This window comes from Chelonia mydas, chromosome 2 (genome assembly GCF_015237465.2).
Source record: "Chelonia mydas isolate rCheMyd1 chromosome 2, rCheMyd1.pri.v2, whole genome shotgun sequence".
NCBI lineage: Eukaryota > Metazoa > Chordata > Testudines > Cheloniidae > Chelonia > Chelonia mydas.
In genome coordinates this window covers 164883849-164891430 of record NC_057850.1, presented here as the reverse complement: position 1 = coordinate 164891430, position 7582 = coordinate 164883849, and positions in this window count along the sequence as shown.

The window sequence follows — 7582 nt, the reverse complement described above, 5'->3', positions numbered from 1 at the left end:
GCCTATACACAAATGCATGAAGCCTGGGAAACAAGCAGGGAGAACTGGAAGTCCTGGCAAAGTCAAGGAATTATGATGTGATTGGAATAACAGAGACCTGGTGGGATAACTCACATGACTGGAGTACTGTCATGGACGGATATAAGCTGTTCAGGAAGGACAGGCAGGGCAGAAAAGGTGGGGGAATTGCACTATATGTGAGAGAGCAGTATGACTGCTCAGAGCTCAAGTATGAAACTGCAGAAAAACCTGAGAGTCTCTGGATTAAGTTTAGAAGTGTGAGCAACAAGGGTGATATCGTGGTGGGAGTCTACTATAGACCACCGGACCAGGGGGATGAGGTGGACGAGGCTTTCTTCCAGCAACTCACAGAAGTTACTAGATTGCACGCCCTGGTTCTCATGGGAGACTTCAATCACCCTAATATCTGCTGGGAGAGCAATACAGCGGTGCACAGACAATCTAGGAAGTTTTTGGAAAATGTAGGGGACAATTTCCTGATGCAAGTACTGGAGGAACCAACTAGGAGCAGAGCTCTTCTTGACCTGCTGCTCACAAACCAGGAAGAATTAGTAGGGGAAGCTAAAGTGGATGGGAACCTGGGAGGCAGTGACCATGAGATGGCCAAGTTCAGGATCCTGACACAAGGAAGAAAGGAAAGCAGCAGAATACGGACCCTGGACTTCAGAAAGGCAGACTTTGACTCCCTCAGGAGGAGGGTAGGCTGTATTTTAAAGAATCCTTATTGAGGTTACAGGGACAAACCATCCCGATGTGTAGAAAGAATAGTAAATATGGCAGGCGACCGGCTTGGCTTAACAGTGAAATCCTTGCTGATCTTAAATACAAAAAAGAAGCTTACAAGAAGTGGAAGATTGGACAAATGACCAGGGATGAGTACAAAAATATTGCTCGGGCATGCAGGAGTGAAATCAGGAAGGCCAAATCACACCTGGAGTTGCAGCTAGCAAGAGATGTTACGAGTAACAAGAAGGGTTTTTTCAGGTATGTTAGCAACAAGAAGAAAGTCAAGGAAAGTGTGGGCCCCTTACTGAATGAGGGAGGCAACCTAGTGACAGAGGATGTGGAAAAAGCTAATGTACTCAATGCTTTTTTTGCCTCTGTCTTCACGAACAAGGTCAGCTCCCAGACTACTGCCCTGGGGAGCACAGCATGGGCAGGAGGTGACCAGCCCTCTGTGGAGAAAGAAGTGGTTCGGGACTATTTAGAAAAGCTGGACGTGCACAAGTCCATGGGGCCGGATGCGTTGCATCCAAGAGTGCTAAAGGAGTTGGCGGATGTGATTGCAGAGCCATCGGCCATTACCTTTGAAAACTCATGGCGATCGGGGGAGGTCCTGGACAACTGGAAAAAGGCTAATATAGTGCCCATCTTTAAAAAAGGGAAGGAGGAGGATCCTGGGAACTACAGGCCAGTCAGCCTCACCTCAGTCCCTGGAAAAATCATGGAGCAGGTCCTCAAAGAATCAATTCTGAAGCACTTAGAGGAGAGGAAATTGATCAGGAACAGTCAGCATGGATTCACCAAGGGCAAGTCCTGCCTGACTAATCTAATTGCCTCCTATGACGAGATAACTGGCTCTGTGGATGAAGGGAAAGCAGTGGACGTGTTGTTCCTTGACTTTAGCAAAGCTTTTGACACGGTCTCCCACAGTATTCTTGCCAGCAAGTTAAAGAAGTATGGGCTGGATGAATGCACTATAAGGTGGATAGAAAGCTGCCTAGATCGTCGGGCTCAACGGGTAGTGATCAATGGCTCCATGTCTAGTTGGCAGCCGGTATCAAGCGGAGTGCCCCAAGGGTCGGTCCTGGGGCCAGTTTTGTTCAATATCTTCATTAATGATCTGGAGGATGGTGTGGATTGCACCCTCAGCAAGTTTGCAGATGACACTAAACTGGGAGGAGAGGTAGATAGGATACAGAGGGACCTAGACAAATTGGAGAATTGGGCCAAAAGAAATCTGATGAGGTTCAACAAGGACAAGTGCAGAGTCCTGCACTTAGGACGGAAGAATCCAATGCACCAATTCTACAAACTAGGGACCGAATGGCTCTGCAGCAGTTCTGCAGAAAAGGACCTAGGGGTTACAGTGGACGAGAAGCTGGATATGAGTCAACAGTGTGCCCTTGTTGCCAAGAAGGCCAATGGCATTTTGGGATGTATAAGTAGGGGCATTGCCAGCAGATCGAGGGACGTGATTGTTCCCCTCTATTCGACACTGGTGAGGCCTCATCTGGAGTACTGTGTCCAGTTTTGGGCCCCACACTACTACAAGGATGTGGAAAAATTGGAAAGTGTCCAGCTGAGGAAAACAAAAATGATTAGGGGACTGGAACACATGAATTATGAGGAGAGGCTGAAGGAACTGGGGATGTTTAGTCTACGGAAGAGAAGAATGAGGGGGGATTTGATAGCTGCTTTCAACTACCTGAAAGGGGGTTCCAAAGAGGATGGATCTAGACTGTTCTCAGTGGTAGCAGATGACAGAACAAGGAGTAATGGTCTCAAGTTGCAGTGGGGGAGATTTAGGTTGGATATTAGGAAATACTTTTTCACTAGGAGGGTGGTAAAACACTGAAATGTGTTACCTAGGGAGGTGGTGGAATCTCCTTCCTTAGAAGTTTTTAAGGTCAGGCTTAACAAAGCCCTGGCTGGGATGATTTAATTGGGGATCAGCCCTGCTTTGAGCAGGGGGTTGGACTAGATGACCTCCTGAGGTCCCTTCCAACCCTGATATTCTATGATTCTATGCTGCTCTGTATAACTGGCATAGCCGGTGATGCCCCCTATGTAGACTGCCACTTCTGGCACAGGTCCATAAGCATAGGTTGTTAGGACCACATTGGCATGCAGATCTGGGATGACCAGCAGTGGGGCCAGAACTTTCACATGAAGAAAGTAAAATTTCTGGAACTTTGTGAGCAGTTTGTCCCCACCCTCCAACCTAAAGAGACACATCTGAGGTCACGCTTGATAGCCCAGAAGAAGGTTGCTATTACGGTTGCCAACTTTCTAGTCGCACAAAACCGAACATTCTTCCCCTGCCCTTCCTCTGAGGCCCCGCCCCTTCTCCAAGGCCTTGCCCCCCACTCAACATCTCCCCCCCGCCCCACCCCGTCGCTCACTCTCCCCACCCTCACTCACTTGCTCATTTTCACTGGTCTGGGACAGGGGGTTGGATTGTGGGGCGGGGGCGGGTTTGAGGACTTTGGCTGGGAGTGTGAGCTCTGGTGTGGGGCCAGGGATGAGAGATTTGGGGTGCAGGAGGGGCCTCTGGGCTGGGCCTGAGGGGTTTGGAGTCTGGGAGGGGGCTCTGGGATGAGGCAGGGAGTTGGGGTGCTGGGGGTGCAGGCTCTGGGGTGGGGCTGTGGATGAGGGGTTTGGGGTGCAGGAGGGAGCTCCGGGCCAGGACTGAAGGGTTTGGAGGGTGGGAGGGGGATCAGGGCTGGGACAGGGGATTGGGGCAGGGGAAGAGGTCAGGGGGTGCAGGCTGTAGGTGGCGCTTACCTTAGGTGGCTCCCAGAAGCAGCGGCATGGCCCTTCTCCGGCTCCTATGCAGCAGCATGGCCAGGTGGCTATGCACGCTGCCCTGTCCACAGGCACTGCCGCTGCAGCTCCCATTGGCAATGGTTCCTGGGCAATGGGAGCTGCAGAGCTGGCGCTTGCCACGGAGGCGGCATGCGCAGCCCCCTGGCTACCCCTATGTGTAGGGGCTGGAGAGGGGACATGCTGCTGCTTCGGGGAGCCACGCAGAGCCACAACCTGCAGGGAGGCTGCCTTGTCCCACTGCGCTGCTGACTGGGCTTTTAACGGCCCGGCCAGCAATGCTGACCAGAGCTTCTAGGGTCCCTTTTTGACTGGGTGTTATGGTCAAAAACTGGACACCTGAGACCCTAGTTGCTATGCAGAAGAATGTTGCTACCCCAGGCTGCTACAGGTCCATTGCCAACCAGTTTGGGGTTGTCAACTGTGAGTGAAGTGCTGGCAGAGGTTTCTGAGGCAACCAGGCATGTGGTTTATCCCAAAGTGGCAGGCATTAAAGATATTCCAGAGATGAATGCTGGCTTTTGGAGAATGAGGTTTCCTAACTGTGTCGAGGATATTGATGGGACTCATTTGCCCCTAGTTTGCCCTCCTCAAGGAGCACATGAGGACATAAACAGCAAAGGGCACTACTCCATTGTTATGTAGGCACTAGTGGACCACAGAGGCAGATTTATGAACGTCCGTGTGGGCTATACAGAAAGAGTTTACAATGCCAGAGTTTTTTGCCAATCGGGAGTCTACGTTCATAGACAGGCTGGAAAATTATTCCCACCAAATAACATTGACGTAAATGGTGTTACTGTCCCCACTGCTATTCTTGGGGGGGAAATAGAACATACTTTATCTGTTCTAACAGGGCTTAAAACAGTAAACCACTCACACAGTCTTGGGCAGCTGCCATTACAAAACCACACCCCCAAAAAGGAAGGGCATGAAACAAGGGGATTGTGTTCGATATTAACTATCTCAGCATATTTCCTGACCCCCAGTTCTCCTGTCCCTTCTTTACACATTTGCCCCTCAGTTTGTGGCGTGGGAGGGGGATGGAGGTTTACACCGGAAAGGAGTGGGACCTGCGTTAGTGCAATTGCAGTGCAAACACAATGGGGGTTTGCTTGGGCTCAGGCTTGGGTGAACATTGTAGTGTAGACGTACTTTGTGTTTCTAATCAGGAATTTGTGCTATATCCACCATACACAATGACTGGCAATGAAGATTTCAAGAACATTCTATGCATCAGAGTAGCAAAAGCGTCTGTGGGATGGAAGGAAGTCTGGTGGGAGGAAGTCTGCTATAACTGTGAGTACTCCGAACTACTGAGCTAACAGCAGTGAGGTGAAATGGCACGCTATATTGGAAAAATGGCAGCCTTTCACAGTTTTGTGGAGGACTGGCCTATGTACTTAGAGAGGCTGGAGCAGTATTTTGAAATAAATGGAAAAATGTGTAGTAGCATTCTTGAGTGTGATGGGAGGAAAAACATACTATTTAGTATGCAGTGTGATCACCCCAGAGAAACCAGCAAGCAAAATGTTTAAAGAGAGTGCAAATTGTTTAAGAGCACTTGCCACTCATGACCCTGATGATAACAGAAAGGTTTCATAAGCAGAATCAGCTTGAAGATGAATATTTAACTCTATTGTAAAAGAGGAAAAAGATTGTCAGAACACTCTGGTTTTAAGGATAGGCTTAGCTAGGACCTAAGACAGATTTGTGTATGGACTGCTTAATGGAATCATCTCAGACGAAGTTGTTAACTGAGGAAAATCTTACTTTTAAATGTGAAGTAGAAATTGGAGTAGCAACGGAAATCACAGCAAGGGATGCAACAGAACTGCGTACTGGAGCTAAAACAGAAGTAGGAATGCATAAACTACCTGTAACCGAGGCAAGAGCCAGTCCACTCAGACACACATTATCAGTGTGGAAAAGGGTTCCACGCTCCTTCTAGTTCCTGATTTTAAAGATGCATATTATAGAAGCTGTAATTAGAAAGAAGGGCATATCCAAGTGGTTTGTCACACCAAGATAAATAAGGAAGAGACCAAATCAGGGTAGAGAAAGGGGGATATTGATGTATACACTCTGTAGACACAGGTAGTAGTTAGAGAGTGGAATAGCCAGCCTGGATATCTATAGTGTGCTGACTTGTCATTTTTGCTCAATCTCATTGTCACCCCATGTCACTCTGCCTGCTATGGGACACAGCTAAAAGCACCAGTCTCTGGTGAAACTGCCAGAATACAGGGCATGTACCCCCAAATATTCTCTCATAAGATGTCACCAAGCCAAGTAACAAATGTGTGCTTCCAAAATACTATACTAGTTATTATGAAGCCTCAAGACAGTCCTCTTCAGGCCCTTTGGCCCCTCATGCACCACCCAGACAAACCAGACTTCTGTCATTTAAATGATTATTAAAACCAGAAATCACATGTATTAGGTCCTTCAAATTCCAAAGAACCAGACGCTCATCCCAGGTCAAAATATATTTCAGATCTTACCCCAAAACCACAATGGTTGCCAGTCCTTTAGTAAACTAAAATCTAAAGGTTTATATATAAAATATACATAAAATAAAGGAAGAGTTATTAAATCGTTAATGTGAATCATATACGTTAGTTGATTTCAGAGTTTGTAGATCAGGGTAACAGCAGTGATATTAAGTCTTCCAGTTTGTAATAAGTCTCTCTGGATCACCCAAAAGTTTGGGGGTCCTCAGTCCATTGTTCAAATCTCTCCTTTTGTTAGCAATCATAGTCCAGAGATGTGGAGCAGGAAAGCAGCAAGCAGGTGATGCCACAATCTCCATTTATGGCCTCAGCCCATGTACATGGAAAGTTACTGTCTCCAACATGGAGTCAGGGATCACATGTCCTACATGCCCTGCTGAGTCACTGGGCCTCCGTTGTCCATATGCTCTCAGGCATGTGAATGTTGGGACTTCCCCAGAGACAGACACATAGAATATTTTTGGGAAGAGCCTCAAAACCTGAGAAAGCCCTGAAATAAGATTTCAGATTTGAAGACAATAAAGGTCCCAGAGGAGTGCCAGGCATCACTGTAAATTCTAGGTTACAATCACACCATAGTATACTATTAACTCCCTACTCTGTCTTAAGACACATTTGCATCTGAATTCCAAAATCGTGGGTCTCTTCTGCCAGATTGAATTGCTAGCTTCTATCTAATTTGCTATCCACTATCATGCCTAAGTCTCTTTACCATTACTGTTTACTAGTATCCTATTGAATGTGTGTCTCTTGGCTAATTTTTTACAAGCTATATTAAGCATATGTTTCCCAAGATGTATTTGGCTGGTTCATACACTGTCAATACAGTGAAGCTGAACAGGAATGCCAAAAAGTGTATCTTCTGTAGAAGGAATGGGTCACACACTTGCTGCTAATCAGGAGAAACGTATACTGACCGCTAATACTAATGGGAGCCTTTGTGCTGTTTGGCTTGTGCATTAGACCGATCCCTCTTCCTGGGGGATGCGGTGTATACACTAATATGCTATTTTAATGTCACTACTGCACTCTTGGATACCAAAGAGGTATTCTGCTTACAGGCAGCAGGGAATTATTTAACCCTTTCCCCTGCCAGTCCCTAGGTCCAAGGTGTAGTACAGCAAAAAGCATGATTTTGCCTTTACCCAGCTTCAAGATCCCAGGGTGCCTGCACGGCTACTGTATATTTTACAATGCAACCTGTCAAGATACATTCCATTGTCATGGTCTTGAACAGATGGAGTTTAGCTTAAGTAAAGCAAAGTTGAAGTCTGATTTTGTCAAAACTAATTGATCTTTTCAGGCTGTATTGATTTTGATTTAAAGCTTTTCCTTCTGTTTTCTGCTCATACATGCTCTATGTATTTTTACGATCCTTCATAGAAGCATGTCACGGAATGGAAACTCCTGCTTTTGATCTACAGATGTTGTGGCTAACTTGTAAAACGAAATGTTGCTCTATTAAGTAACATGATAGCCACTCTTTCTCTCTTCACAGTGGG